Below are 15,292 nucleotides of genomic sequence, written 5' to 3'. Positions count from 1 at the left end.
TTTCAATTGTGTACTTAACTGTCTGTGTTTTAATTGTCTGCTTTGAAATCTGGCTCTTTGAAAGCAAAAATTATATCCTCTTCAGTGCTGCATGATTAGCAGCACCTAGCAATGCTGGACTCTTCACAGGTGCTCAGTTATTATATTCATAGTGAATTAAATTTAATTTTCACCTGCTCACCTTTTGTTCCTCTGCTCCAATAGCACTCTTACCCTCCTAACTAGAATAAAAACTCAACCTCTTAGGTTGAATGTGTCACTTTCACTTCTTTTGGCATAGTCCAGTGCCTAGAACAGTGTTGGATCTCTGTTTTTATTGATTGCCAAATTTAAGGCGAACCAGCATTGATTTTCTGAGTCCTGATGGAAACGTATCTTCTAGGTAGGAAAGTATTTGCTTCAGGACTCTAGATGGTGCTGTAAGCGAGGAATAGGGATGTGCAGCCTTTGTGTTTATCCTCAGCTGAGGGTAGGGAAAGTAGCCTTTTAATTTTCCGGACAGGGATCTATTTGCGCTGTCACCTGCAGTGTTTCTGTGCTTGCTGCTCAGGATTTGAAGGAATCTGCAAATTCCAGGATTAGAGCCGAGAAAGATTTAAATAAGCATTGCCGACCAGCCAGGAAAACAGGGGTTTCGGAGAATCACTAGCTCCAGAACAGAACAAGCTGAATCTTCTTTAGTCACAAAGCTTTGCAAATCCACTGGAGCAGGAAAGCGGTGGGTCACCCTCAAAAGGTGCAAGGACTTGCGGTTTTCAGCTACAGCCCGAGGCTCTGTAGCGAGCAGACCGCAGCAGATTCCAATCTTTAGATGCAGCTCGGCAGAAAAAGGAGGGGGTTTCGCTTCATGTTTACTTTTTCCACCTGGTGATAACCTGTGCATCCTTTGGGCCACCTGGGTGAGCTCCCAGGACAGCTGCCTCCTGCTGGCCCTCGCATTGTGTCAAGTGACCTGGCGGAGTAGAGGGCTCCCTCCCCTCCCCTCCCCTCCCTCCTCTCCCTCCCCTCCCCTCCCTCTCCTCCCCTCCCCTCCCTCTCCTCCCCTCCCCTCCCTCTCCTCCCCTCCCCTCCCCTCCCCTCCTGCAGCATTTGTCCTTGGCAATGAACCACCTGGTTTTACTTCCACACAAAATATATTTTAGCACAGAGATTCTCAATTTTTTCCGGTCATAAAAAATGGTGCAAGCCAGACAGGTGCAAGCTTTGCACACTGGATGGCACCGTTCCTCCTTCGATTATGATATCGGAAACAGTCGTAGAGCCTCTCTAACCTGGGAAGGAGCTTCTGACCCGTGTCCCCGCCCTGCAGGCTGGTTCACCTCCTAGGGGCACTTCCGTGGGACCAAGGGGACTCGCTGGCACGTGGGCGTCCCTACTGGTGCCCCTCACGCAATGAGAGGTACCTAAGGTCCTTCTCTGGGGCATTTAACCCCTAGGGAGCATTCTGTCAGCTCTCAGCATGTACCTTCTAAAATATCTGCCAATTCCAAGCAGATAACTTTCTGATTTCATGAGGGATGGGAAGCATTTGTCAATTTTTTTTCTCCTAATTGCCCTCTCCATTTCCCTTTATTCCCACGAATTTTCTTGTTTTTGTAGAGGAGTCTTCCCGATGCCTCCAAATGCATCCATCTCTGGTCCCCGTTGGTCTTGTAAGGATTTCTCTATTTAGTGGGTCTTTAAATTCTGTTTCCCCCACAGCACAGTCTCCATGATCAATTATACTGAAGTGATCGATCCTGATAAAGATCAGCAGAAGACATACAGGGCGTCTAGAGAAGCCAGACGCAGCCTGGAGGAACAAGTAACGCTTCCTCGGGGTAGGTGGTGTGGGACTGGGGCTTAAGGAGTAAGTACAGTTGAGTCTTTAGCCTGTAACTTTTTTTCTTGTAAAAATGTTTTTTTTTGGTGTCCTTTTTACAGATGACGATACTAAGGCCTAGAGAGGTTTAAGTCCTGACTTCAACCCATCCAGTTAAGAGTGGGAAACCTCTATTGATAATAAACTTAGGGAGTTCTTTTATCCATCCTTCACTCATTCATTCAGCACACATTCTGGGTCCACACTGGTATGCAACAGTGAACAAAAACATCCTGTTTCTACCCTTGGGGGATTTGCATTCTAGTAGGGGCAGGACAGACAGCAAGCAAGCAAAGTCCCTCAGTTTATCAGGGGATGATGACTCCACACTCGGATGTGGGTTGTGTGTGCACTCACCTGTGTGTGCTTGTGCGTGTGTCTGCACAGGTGTCAAGGAGGTTCGAGTAGGAAGGATAAATGTGCACTAAAAATGGTAATATCACAATGTTCTTTATTGCCATGTGTTTAACTGCTTTCCCTCCCCTTCCCTGTCCCCTCCTCTCCAGAGAATGAAACAGGAGCTGTGCAGCTGTCACACTGCAGAAGGGCGTTTCCCCAGACTGTGGGCTGGGAGGCTGACCCCAGACTGGTCTGCAGACAGGGCTTGCGGCAGGGAGTAGATTGTTTAACCTGAGCTGTTCTTCAAGAACAACCTGGGAATTACTTATCAAAAGCAATTTTCCAGTGTGGGCTTACCGATGTCTCTTTCCCCCCCTTTTGCTTTGGAATAAGGCAGAAAGCCTTCTAAGGATTGAGGTTTCTGTCAGTGGTTTCTCATTAAGATTTCACGTAATGCCAAGAACATACCCTCGTAAATGACCATGCTGCAAAGTGATGGAAGTGAGGGAAAAGGGTGACATTGGCCGAGGAAACAAATATGTGAAAAATGAGTCAGTGTAGCTAGAAGAAAGGCTGCGGGCATCTAAGCGGTGAGAGAGGATCCTGGAGGCGTTGTGGCAGTGAAATTGTAAAGGCCTCTGTGGCATTCTAAGGCAATGAAGAATCATTGTGTCTGTGAATTGGGTGGTGGCTTTTCCAGAGATGGTTAGTTTTGGAGTCATCATAGAGGGTGGGTTGGAAGAGGACAAGAAGGAAGGAAATAAGTCGGTGTAAATGAGGAAGACAGGATATATTTAAAAGATTGTTAAGAAATGTGATTAGTAGTTTGATCACTGATTAAGTGAGTAGCTTTTTTTTTTTTTAGAAATTCTGGTGTGCTGGGCGTTACTTAAAGTGCTTTCCACATAACACATATAATCCTTGGAACAATCCCATAACACAGGCACTATAGTGAACCACACTTACAAATGTGGAAGCAGAGGTTCAGAGAAGTTAAATAAACTGCCCAAGAAGTCACAGCTAGGAAGTGGTAGACCTGGGAAACAAACCCAGAGAGCTGGGTCCGGAGTCTATTCTCTTAACCGCTTCTCTTTCGTCTTCCAGTATGTGATGTGGGGATGGGTTGAGAAAGAATCCCAGATTTCCAAGGCTGGCAGTTGTACAATATTAGGGTGATTACCTGATGTTCTACACCGTGGATCCTAATTAATGGCTAAAATAAAGTCAGCTTTAACGTAAAAGATCCTCCCCCTTCCTCCTGAAAACTGAAGTGTTCTGCCATCAGTTATCTCAATCCATGCTCAGTTCCTCTGTCAGTTCTGTGTTTCCCCCAGATTTCTGTCTAATCTCTAGAGGCCTGTATTTTGTCCTATGTCTTCTGCCTCTGAGGTCTTGTTCCATGGACTTTGGCTTCCAAATTAGTGTTATACTTTCAGTGGTTGTTCTTTCCTCTCTGCTCCAAGCTGACTCAGATTCCCATAAATACTTCCTGGTCACTGTTCATTTGTGTTACTTTGGAGGGTGGAGACTGTCCCAGTTGCTATTGTGCATAACAAACCACCCTAGTGGTCGAGAACGGTGATCAATTATTTTTTGTTCACTGATTTTTGGTCAAGAATTCAGACCAAAGAATTCACATTGTGGAGATGGCTTCTCTACTCCCTGACATCTGGGGTCTCATCTGAGGGTGACTCAGCTTGGAGCTGAATCATCGGGAGGCGTCTTCACTCTTGTATGACTTAAAGGCTGTGCCCAGCATGGACTATCCATGAAGACACCACAGAAGGCTCTTCTGTGGCTTGGAGCTTCTCAGAGCATGGCAGCTGGATTCTAGGAGGGAGCATCTCCACGGCAAACCTCCAAGGTTGCTCCTGCAAGAGGGAACATTCAAGAGAACCAGTTGGACCCTGCGACTTTTCTGACTTGGCCTCAAACATCACTCAGACAGCATCGTTTCTGCCAAACCTTGGTGGAAGAAGTCACACCTGCCCAGGCCGAATCAGAAGACCCCAACCTCTCAATGGGAGATTGTTCAAGAATTTCTGGCCATTTCCTGAAAATCACTTGAGAGGGGCCTACAATGCAGAGCTTCAAATGATAGAAAATTTAATTTTATATACCCTTGTTCTTAAAAGTCTTTTAGTCTCTCTGCTGCCAAGCACTTCTCAAAGTTATTGTCTTTATTCACAAATTTCTGTTTATTTTCATTTATGCATCTGTGAACTCATTCTTGCATTCATTAAATATTTATCGACTTACCTTATATATGCCAAGTGTTCCAGTTTGCTAGCTGCCAGGATGCAATATGCCAGAAATGGAATGGCTTTTTACAAAGGGGAATTTAATAATTTACAAGTTTATAATCCTAAGGCTATGAAATTGTCCAAAATTAAAACAAGTCTATAGAAATGTATAATCCAAGGCGTCCAGGGAAAGATACCTTGGTTCAAGAAGGCCAATGATATTCAGCGTTTCTCTCTCAGCTGAGAAGGGCACGTGGCATATGTGGTGGTATCTACTAGCTTTCTCTCCAGGCCTCTTGCTTCATGAAGCTGCCTGGGAGGCGTTTTCTTTATTCAGCTCCAAGGGTCGCTGGCTGGTGGATTCTCTGCTTCTCGTGGTTATGTTGTTCTGAAGCTTTCTCCAGAATGCTTCCTCTTTTAACAGATTCCAGTGAAGTAATCAAGACCCACCTAGAATGGATGGAAACACGTGTCCACCTAATCAAGTTTAATACCCACACTTGATTGAGTCTCATCTCCATGGAGATAGGGATTGGTAGAAATGGCTATCTTTACAAAATGGGATTAGGATTAAAACATGGCTCTCCTAGGGTACATAAATCCTTTCAAACCAGCACACCAAGCATACATTCTAAGCACTTGGGATACATCAGTGAACAAAATATACTAAAATTTTTGTTCTTTTGGAGCTTATATTCCAGTGGGAGAGAGATGAAATAACAAACATAAGAAGCAAATTTTACAAAATATTAGATGATAGTACTAAAGGAAAAAGGAGACATGTTTCTCATCTGAGAAATGGGAATGAGGAAGTTGCATTACTGAAATAAAGAAGGCTGTGAGTGGGAACAAGATTTTTAGGAATTAAGTTTTAGACATATCAAGTTTGAGAGTCAACTCGATTAGACAATCCAGTCTATTAGAGATTTCAATTGGATATACACGTCTGGCATTCAGAAGTGAGGTCTGGACTGAACATCTAAACTTGTGAGTCGGTGACACAGAGCTGGCACTTACAGCCACAAGGCAGGATGGGATCACCATGGCAGCAAGTACACACAGAGAAGTGAAGAAGATTATGGCCCCAGCCCAAGGGCTCTCCAGTAATAAGAAGCTGGAAGCAATAAGCAAAGAAAACTAAGAGGAAGTGATCAGCAAGTTAGGCAGAAACACAAGACGGCGTGGTGTGAAGCCAAATGAAAAAAGAGGCATCAAAGTAAAGGAAGAAGCTGCAACAGCTGTGCCAAATAATGCTGATGGGCCAGTATGAGGGGGACTGAGAACTGATCATTGGCTTTGGAAATATGGGTGTCTTTGTGTGACCTTGAATAGTTTCAATGGGTGGTAGATATGAAATCTTGACTATAATGGATTTGAGGGGAAATGGGAGGAGATAAAATGGTGGCAGTAAGTATAGACAACTTAAAAAAAAACAAACCAGTTTTATTCCCATACCTTACAAGCAGTCATCAGTGTACAATCAGTGGCTCTTGGCATTATCACATGGTTATGCATTCACCACTACAGTCAACATGAGAACATTCTCATTAATTCCAAATAAAAAAAACTCCATACCCCTTATATCCCCCTTAGCTTTGGTATAATGTCTTTGTTACAATTAATTGAAAGACTAATACAATGTTACTGTTACCTATAGACCTTAATTTATATTAATTGTATTTTTTACCATATAACACTCTATTATTAACACCTTGTAGTAGTGGCATAAGCTTGTTCTAGTTCACGTAAGAACTTTCTAATATTTATACAATTGAGCACCATCATTGTCCACTCCCTAAGTTATACAGTCCCAATTTTTAGCCTCAGCTCTTTCTGGTGGTATACATGACCCCAGCCTTCTTTCAACAATACCCATGTTCTGCTTTGTTAGTTACACAGATACCTTTTTAGTGTTTGTTATTATGAAGTTCATGTGCAAAGAAAAGAGAGAAAACAATAATTTTCAAAGAGTTTGTTATGAGTTACCATCCCACTATTTCAGATTTTTCCTTCTAGATGCTTCAAAACATTGAAGGCTAAAAGAAATATCAATATAGTGATTCAATATATGATGAATATGAGACTCATTTGTTAAATCCTATTTTTTCTGTTATAACTCCTCCTTCCCCTTTGATCCTTCTCCCAATCTATAGGGACCTTTGGGCAATGCCCATTCTGACTCTTTCATGTTGAGAAGGGGTGCTGCCAAGAGAGGACAGGGGGATGCAATTAGTTGATAATCTTGAAGAGGCTGGTTCCTCTGGGTTTCAGGACTTATCTGGCCTCAAACCCTCTGGAAGTTGTAGGTTCCAGGAAAGTAAATTCAGTCCATGAAGCTTTTATAAAGTCTCAGTTAGAGCCCTAGGTATTCTTTAGGGTTGACAGGGATGATGTTGGTTGGGGTTTGGCAAACCATGGCAATTACCAAAATCTAGCTGAAGCTTGCATAAGAGCAGCCTCCAGAATAGATTATCAACTTTGTTTGATTTATCTTAGCCACTGATGCCTTATTTTTTTAATTAATTAAAAAAAATAACAACAAACAAGCAAAACAATAAGATATCATTCCATTCTACATATATAATCAGTAATTCTTAATATCATCACATAGTTGTGATGCCTTATTTTAATACATTTCTTTTCCCCCTTTTGATTTGAAAGGCGTTGTCAAGACCATGTGCCAGGGTCAGGCTCATGCCTGGGAGTCATGTCCCACATTGTCAGAGAGACTTTCACCCCCGAAGGTCATGTCCTATATAGGGACAGAGTAATGATTTTCCTTGCAAGTTGGGATTGGAGAAAGAGAGGCCACATCTGAGCAAAAAAAGAAGTTTCCTGAAAGAAAATATTACAAGGTGGTCTCACTATAAGTAGATTTAGCTTCATTGTAGATAGTCTTAGCTTCTCCGCTATAGAAACAAGTTTCATAAGGGCATACCTCAAAATCGAGAGCTTGGCCTATTTTCTTGGAAGGTTCTAATATTTGAGAGGGTACCCAGGGTTCCTCAGATAGGAAAGTTTAATAGTGCCATATTTTTTTCTTCGGTCCCTCAAGGGACGTTACCAATACTTTAAAATTATTGACCCACCATAGTCTGGGATGTATCCAGATATTACATTAAGTTAAAATTACAAGGCCTTGCTCCCATTTTGGGCTCTATGAGTTTGGGTTGTTTAAAAGAGCTCTCCAGACAGGTTGATTTGATGGTATGTTACAGAAAATTTAGGCTCTAGACACAATGAAGCTCTCTGCCTTTGGTCTCACATAGTAGGTAAAGCTCTGGAGTACACACAGAGCTAGAGCACACAATATCATCTTTTACCCTGTATTCTTATTTACCTTAGTGCCAGCCAGATTGGCTTCATTTTTGTCTCTAATTGAAAATGATCTATTTTTCAGTTACTTTAACTGATATTGTATGTAGATATGCTAACTTTCAGGGCTGCAGAACTCCATTTCTGAGTCTTAGGAGTCATGGAGTTACTCAAAGCTCAGGGAAATACCAGCTTACTATTACCTAAAGCTCAGTGTCTCAGAATCTAGAAATACCCTTACAACTTCAAATTAAGTGTGGCTGCTGTAAGAGTTTACAAACTAGGCACAAATTTTCTTATAAGTATTTTCTAAGACAGAGACCATTGCATATTGTTTCTGGCTTATTTTACACGATGCATTGTCCCCAAGGTTCATTTAATTTGTTGCATGCCTAGCAACATTATTCCTTTTTGTAGCTGTATAACATCCCATCATATGTATATCTACCACACCTCACCATTCTGCTTCTCTGGCATTGTACCCTTTGGCCTCTTCCATCTCTTGGGCATCATAGATAATATCCAAAGTAAATAGAACAAGTCTTACAGTGTTCTCACTTGGTTGTACAATCATCAGCACTCTCAATTTTAGACAATTCTCATTGGTCCATAGAGACAAAGAACGATAAACACAGCCTCACCAAATATGAAGCCAAGATTTCCCCTAATCTCTTGTCACCCCCCACCCCCAGCCAATTGTTCACCCCTAGTAGTGCTGTGGTACTGTTGATGTCTTCCTGTTAACTATTGTTCATAGCATGCAATTTTAGGTTTCCCCAATTACCCTTCTATTATTTACTCTTTGAATAATATCAAACCTTTGAAATAGTTCATGTTAGAACTTATTTATAATTGTAGAGTTAATCAGTGGGATATATGGCACTATTCAATCCCTTTCAGTGATATTCCCCTTAAACATTGTGATGTTAATTATAACCCCCTAATTAGCTACTATCACTTCTATCCGTTCCCTTGTATTTAAGTTCAACCTCATTGGGTAACATTTTCCCTGTCTCTAGTTTCTGTGTACCTCTAGGTCTGCTATTCTACAGTGGAAACCTTTGAAACTACCTTTACCAAAGTCATAATAGTGAAATCATATAGTAGCTATCCTTTTAAGTCTGATTAATTTCTATCAGCATTATATCCTCAAGGTTCATCCATGTTGTCACATGGTTTGGAACCTCATTTTGTTTTACTCCTGCATAATAGTCCATCATATATATATATATATATATATATCTCACATTTGGTTTATTCACTCTTCTATTGAGGGGCATTTGTATTGTTTCCATCTTTTGGAAATTGTGAATAGTGCCTCTATGAACATCTGTGTGCAAATGTCTGTTTGTGTCACTGCTTTCAGCTCTTCTGGGTGTATATATTGAGTATTGGTATTGCCAGGGCATAGGACAATGTAATATTTAGTCTTCTGAGGAATTGCCAAACTGTTTTCCACAGTGACTGTATCATTATACATCCCCACCAACAATGAATAAATATTCCAATTTCTCCACATCCTCTCCAACATTTGAGATTTTCTATTTGTTTTTACAGCAGACATTCTTATAGGTGTGAGGTGATATCTCATTGTCGTCTTGATTTCCACTTAGAGCTTGCTTCCCTTAGAGCTAAAGAAGATGAGCATCTCTTCATGTGCTTTTGACCATTTGTGCTTGCTCTTCAGAAAAGTGTCTATTCATATCCTTTGCTCATTTTGTAATTGGGTTGTTTGTTCTTTTGTTGTTGAATTGTATATTTTCTTTATGTACATAGGATATCAAGCTTGTATCTAATATGTGGTTTCCAAATATTTTGTCCCATTGAGTTGGCTGCCTCTTCACAGTTTTGATGAAGTCCTTTGAGCCTCAGAAGCTTTTGATTTTAAGGAGTTCCCATTTATCTTTGTTACTGTTTTTGTTGTTGCTTATGCTTTGGGTATAAGGTTTAAACTTCTTAAACCTATTACTAGATCTTGAAGATGTTTCCTTATATTTTCTTCTAGAAGTTTTATGGTTTAGGTTCTTTTTTTTTTGTATGCTGTATGGTGGAGTCACATTTCATTCTTTTGTGAGTATCCTGCTTTTACAGCACCATTTGTTGAATTTATTTTGTTCATTTTTTTTGTTTGTTTTGCTTGTTTGCTTGTTTTTTTTTGGGGGGGGGGGTGCGGAGGGAAGTCATGGGCCAGGAATTGAATCCGGGTCTCCTGCATGGCAGGCAAGAATTCTGCCACTGAAGTACCCTCGCACACCAGTGTAGGCTCTTATATTTAGGTCTTTAATCCATTTTGAATTTGTTTTTGTATAGGATGTGTGGTAGTTAGATTCAGGTGTCAGCTTAGCCAGGTGAAGGTTCCTAGTTCTATTGCTGTGAACATGAGCCAATGGCATGTGAACCTCATCTGTTGCTGATTACATTTGCAGCTGGCTAGGAGGCATGCCTGCTTCAATGAATGATGTTTGATTTAGTTGGTTGGTGCTTAAATGAGAGAGTTCAACATAGCACAGCCCAAGCAGCTCAGCATGACTCATCTCAGCACTCACAGCTCAGTCCAGGCCTTTGGAGATGCAGAAAGGAATCACTCCGGGGAAGTTGTTGGAACCCTGAGGCCTGGAGAGAAGCCCAGCAGAGATCACCCTGTGCCTTCCTGTGTAAGAAAGAACCTCAGATGGAAGTTAGCTGCCTTTCCTCTGAAGAACTATATGTCAACTAAATAAATCTCCCTTTATTGAAAGCCAATCCGTCTCTGGTGTGTTGCATGCTGGCAGCTAGCAGACTAGAACAGGACATAAGGTAGGGGTCTTCTTTCATTCTTTTGGCTGTTGATACCCAGTTCTCCCATGTCCATTTATTGAAAAGACTATTCTGTCCTAGTTCAGGGGATTTGGGGGCCTTATCAAAGATCAATAATCCATAGACTTGGTGGTCTGTCTCTTAACTTTCAGTTCGATTCCATTGGTAGATATTTCTATCTTTGTGCCAATACCATGCTATTTTGACCATTGTGGCTTTGTAGTAAGCTTTAATATCAGGAAGTGTTAGTTCTTCCACCTCGCTCTTCTTTTTTAGAATATCTTTAGCTATTCAAGGTCTCTTTTCCTTCTAAATACATTTGGTAATCAGCTTTTTCAAGTCTTCAAAGTCGGTTGTTGGAATTTTGATTGGTATTGCTTTGAATCTGTAAATCAATTTGGGTAGAATTGATATCTTAACAACATTCAACCTTCCTATCCATGAGCACGGAATGTCTTTCCATCTATTTAGTGATGTTTTATAGTTTTCTGTGTACAAGTCTTTGATATCCCAGGTTAAGCTTATTCCTAGATACTTGATTCTTTTGGTTGCTATTTTGAATGAAATTTTTCCTTAATTGCCCCCTCAGATAGGTCATTACTTGAGTTAGAAACTTTACTGATTTTTGTGCGTTAACATTGAATACCACCACTTTAATGAGTTTGTTTATTATCTCAAGTAGCTTTGTTGTAGATTTCTCAGGGTTTTCCAAGTGTAAGATCTTGTCATCTACAAATAATGTAAGTTTTACTTCTTCCTTTCCTATTTGGATGCCTTTTATTTCTTTTTTCCTGCCAAATCACTCTAGCTAAGACTTCTAGTGCAATGTTGAATAATAGTGGTGACAATGGACACCTGTATGTGGATAACTTTTAAAAGAGACTTTCTATAAAAGAAAGAGAAGAAATAGAGCATCAGCTGTCAGGGGTGTTGCATCTAGAGAAATTTATTAACCCACATTTTAAATAAATACAAATGGATGAGAGACTGTCATGGTTGAATGCTGATGGGAATATGCCAGGATAGAGGGAAAAAGTGTCATGGGGAAAGAAAAGAGAATTTCTGGAGCAACTTTGCTTAGCAGGCAGGAGGGATGGGTCTAAATCACAACATGAAGAATTGGCTTTGGATAGGATTATGAAAGTCCCTGTATGGTAGCAAATAAGAAGGAAATTTAGACGGCTGTTAGGATGTAGATGTTCTCATTGATTATTTCCATTTTCTCAAGAGAGAAATCCAGGCCATTCTTGGAAAATAATCTTGGGAGAATTTGGTACTGAAGTTTTTATGAGAGAGGGAAGGGTTTGCAAGAGTCTTCTAGGAGCAAGTAAGAGTGAACAGGCTGAGAAAATGTATAATAATTGCTGAGTAGCATTAAGGCCCTCATGTGCTCCTGGTTATATATTTAAAGTAATAACAGTCATAATGGTTGGGTGTTTATTTCCAGGCAAGTTCAGCTCTACAAGGGAAAGTATCCTGGTTGGAGGGTTGAGCTTAACAAGGTTGTGGGTTTTCCAATGAGTAACATGAAGTGAGGGAGTGACCAAAAGGGTCAAGCCTCTACCCAAGGGAATGAGTTTGATAATTAATCCCGACATTTAAATTGGGTTGGGAAGGGTGACATTGGGTTAGGAAGGGTGACAGAGCAAATCAAAGGACTAAAGGTCAATTGGAGGATTAGTGGGTTAATCCCACTAATCCCCACTTCAACAGTTGGGGTGGGAGTATGAAGAGAGTGAGCAGAAATTAGAAGATGGTGCTCAGAGAGTGGAAAATATGAAAGGAAGAGAGTCACATTTATGGGTAATAAAGGTCTAGGTACGATTATCGGAATGAGTAATTGATGTAGTTTGAGGGACTTGGGGTTTGAAGGGAAGGATTAAAGGAACTGAGAAGCCAGGATGTTGGAAGGAACATCTAGATATATACTGAAAGTGCCAAGAGTTAAATTCCATATCCTCTAGCCATATCCATTACTAGTATTCATTGTACAATAAATTCCCCAGACGTGTAAACTTTTCTAGTTTTCTACTTATCTGGGTATTTGATACATGCTGTTGAGTTGAAGGAATTAAACTACAATTGGCCTTAATAGTCTCTGCCCTTCTCAGCCTTATTTATATGTAGCCATCAAGGTGGTCATCATAAGGCACACTTTGCTTGTTGTAGCCAATGCCTCATCCCTGTTATCCTGCGAGTTCTAACTAGTAGAAAAGAGACATGAGGGGACAAATAATGTTATCATCATTAAATATGGTTATAAAGGCCAAATAACTCTCTAAAAAAGGGTTAGAGATTGTGGCTGGAAGCTGAGATAAAAAAGGAGGTCTCTTTCTACCTCCTTCCAAATTTAGACTTTGGGACCTGCCCCTGGATTGTATCTGCACTGTTATCAATGCAGGTATGTGCAGAATTGTTTGTTTTGTCTCACAACCTAGCTTCAGGCAGAGAAAAGAACAAAGAGGGTGATAGAAAAAGTTAGAAATTAGATGGCTGTGTCCTAAAGCAGGCCAGGATCTTTCTAATCTCACAGCTTCCTGGAGTGGAGGGTGGGGTAGTAAGACATGTAGAGAGAGAGACCAGATTATATGTGTTTCCTCCAACAGTTCTGCTATCCCAGCTTCATATGTGGGCTTTATATGTGAGCTGAGATAGGAAAGTGAATAGAGAAGTATCCCAAGTCCTTTTGTCTAAGGAAGAAAGGCTATTGAAAACCTTTCCATCTTCAGATAGGGTATGGATTGACCTTGGTGGCTAGTTTCTGTCTATCATACATGATCTCCAGGCTGTCACAGCACTCCTTCCCCCACCGCATTGGACTGATTTATTTAGTGAAATTGTCTGGTAACTCTGGGCCCCAAGCCAGAGGGAGGAGAAAGAACTTCTTTTTAATGCCTCTATGATCTCAAGAACAGGCCAAGGGCAGTATTAAGGTTATTAACCTGCACAGATTACAGGACAAAACTCATTCCTGGGATGCTAGAGACAATAGGGGTTGCCAGACTGCTTCTTGATTGCATTCACTGATGGAGATGGGTCTTTATTGGGCCATAGTGACTAGACATAGGATGAAATAGAAGTCTTCAGTGAAGAATTGCAATATTCTTTTCTCCAAAGGCAACTGCTGAGGATAGCAACATGGACAGACTCCAGGGGAGAAACTATACTTTTTCAATCAACCCAAGAGTTAAAAAGCTGAGTTTCTCTGTCTGTCTGTCTGTCTGTCTCTCTCTCTCTCTCTCTCTGTCTGCCTCTCTCTCTCAGAAGGACCCAATGATATAAATGAAGCATAAAACAGAGCAAGAACTTTTGATAACAGGGGTCATAGAGGAGCCACCATATATCATCACAGTGTTTATCCGTAAAAAGAAAAATGAATTTACAAGTAGTAAAAATGATCTACTCAAAGAGCATTCTTCACAAAACATACTGACAGGTTTATGAGTGCTTTGTGAGAAGGATCCTCAAACAAGGATATGTTTTTTATGGATTCTTCCTTTTGCAAACTCTGAAGACTGAAGCATCAAGATGTCCCTCTGACAAAGGATAAATTAAATAGTTCCTGTAGGCCAAAATAAGTGCTAGGTTAGGATCAGTAAGACAGTTCTATTCTTTTGAATTCATGATCACTTTAAATTTCATTTGGGAAAATAAAAATATGACATTTTGAAAAAATATAACAGTTTTATTGAAATATAATTCACATACCATACAACTTACCTATTTAAAGTATACTATTCAGTAATTTTTAGTATATTCACAGTTATGCAATCATCATCAAGTCAACTTTAGAATACTTTCATCACCTTAAAACCCTGTACCCTATAGCAGCTACTTCTCATTTGTCCCCAGTGCCTCAAGCCCTAGGCACCTACTAATCTACTTTCTGTCTCTACGGATTTCCCTACTCTGGACGTTCATATAAATTGAAACATACAGTATGAGGTCCTTTCTGACTGGCTTCTTTCATAACTTAGCCTAATGTTCTCAAGATTCTTCCATGTTGTAAGCATGTATCAGTATTTCATTTTTCATGGCCAAATAATAATCCATTCCATTGCATGGATATGCCACTTTTTTTTTTTTTATCCACTCATAAATCATAGGGCATTTAGACTATTTCTACTTTTTGGCTATTAGGAATAATGAAGCTCTGAATATTTATGCACAAATTATTGCATGATGTTTTCATTTCTCTTGGGTATATATATATCCAGGGGAGGAATTCATGAACCATATGGTATTTAATCATTTGAGGAAATGCCAGGCTGTTTTTTAAGGCAGCTGCATCGTTTTACATTCCCACCAGAAGTGTGTGTAAGGGTTCCCATTTCTCTCCATCTCTCTACAATACTTGTTATTAACCTTTTTGATTATAACCATCCGAGTAGGGGTGAAGTGCTGTGTTACAGTGGTTTTGATTTGCATTTCCCTGATGGCTAAGGTTGGACATCTTTTCATGAGCTTATTAATCATTTGTATCTCTTCTTTGAAGAAATGTATTTTTGGATCTTCTCTCCATTTTAAATTGGGTTATTTTTCCTTTTAATTATTGAGCTATAAGCTAGTATATATATATATTATAGCTAGTATTTATATATTCTAGCTATAAGTCACTTATCAAATGTATGATTTGAAACTATATTTTTACCATTCTGTGGGTTGTCTTTACACTTTCTTGATATTGTTCTTTGAAACACAAAAATTTTAATTCTGATGTTCAATTTGTCTATTTTTT

The 15,292-nt window shown here is 40.2% G+C and overlaps 1 long non-coding RNA gene across 7 annotated transcripts in view; it reads left to right on the top strand.

Annotated features, from left to right (window-relative positions):
• The first annotated feature begins 1,286 nt into the window (after positions 1 to 1,286).
• LOC143686519 (uncharacterized) overlaps positions 1,287 to 15,292 on the top strand; it is a 138,896-nt gene continuing 124,890 nt past the window's right edge. For all 7 annotated transcript variants that reach the window (XR_013177224.1, XR_013177225.1, XR_013177226.1 and 4 more), the window contains exons 1-2: positions 1,287 to 1,399; positions 1,702 to 1,849. This is a non-coding gene — a long non-coding RNA (uncharacterized LOC143686519). The remainder of the gene's footprint in view (positions 1,400 to 1,701; positions 1,850 to 15,292) is intronic.

Source organism: Tamandua tetradactyla, chromosome 6, assembly GCF_023851605.1.
Source record: "Tamandua tetradactyla isolate mTamTet1 chromosome 6, mTamTet1.pri, whole genome shotgun sequence".
In the NCBI taxonomy this organism is placed as follows: Eukaryota; Metazoa; Chordata; class Mammalia; order Pilosa; family Myrmecophagidae; genus Tamandua; species Tamandua tetradactyla.
Note: the sequence above shows the minus strand (reverse complement) of the source record. Positions and strands in the feature narration are given on the sequence as shown.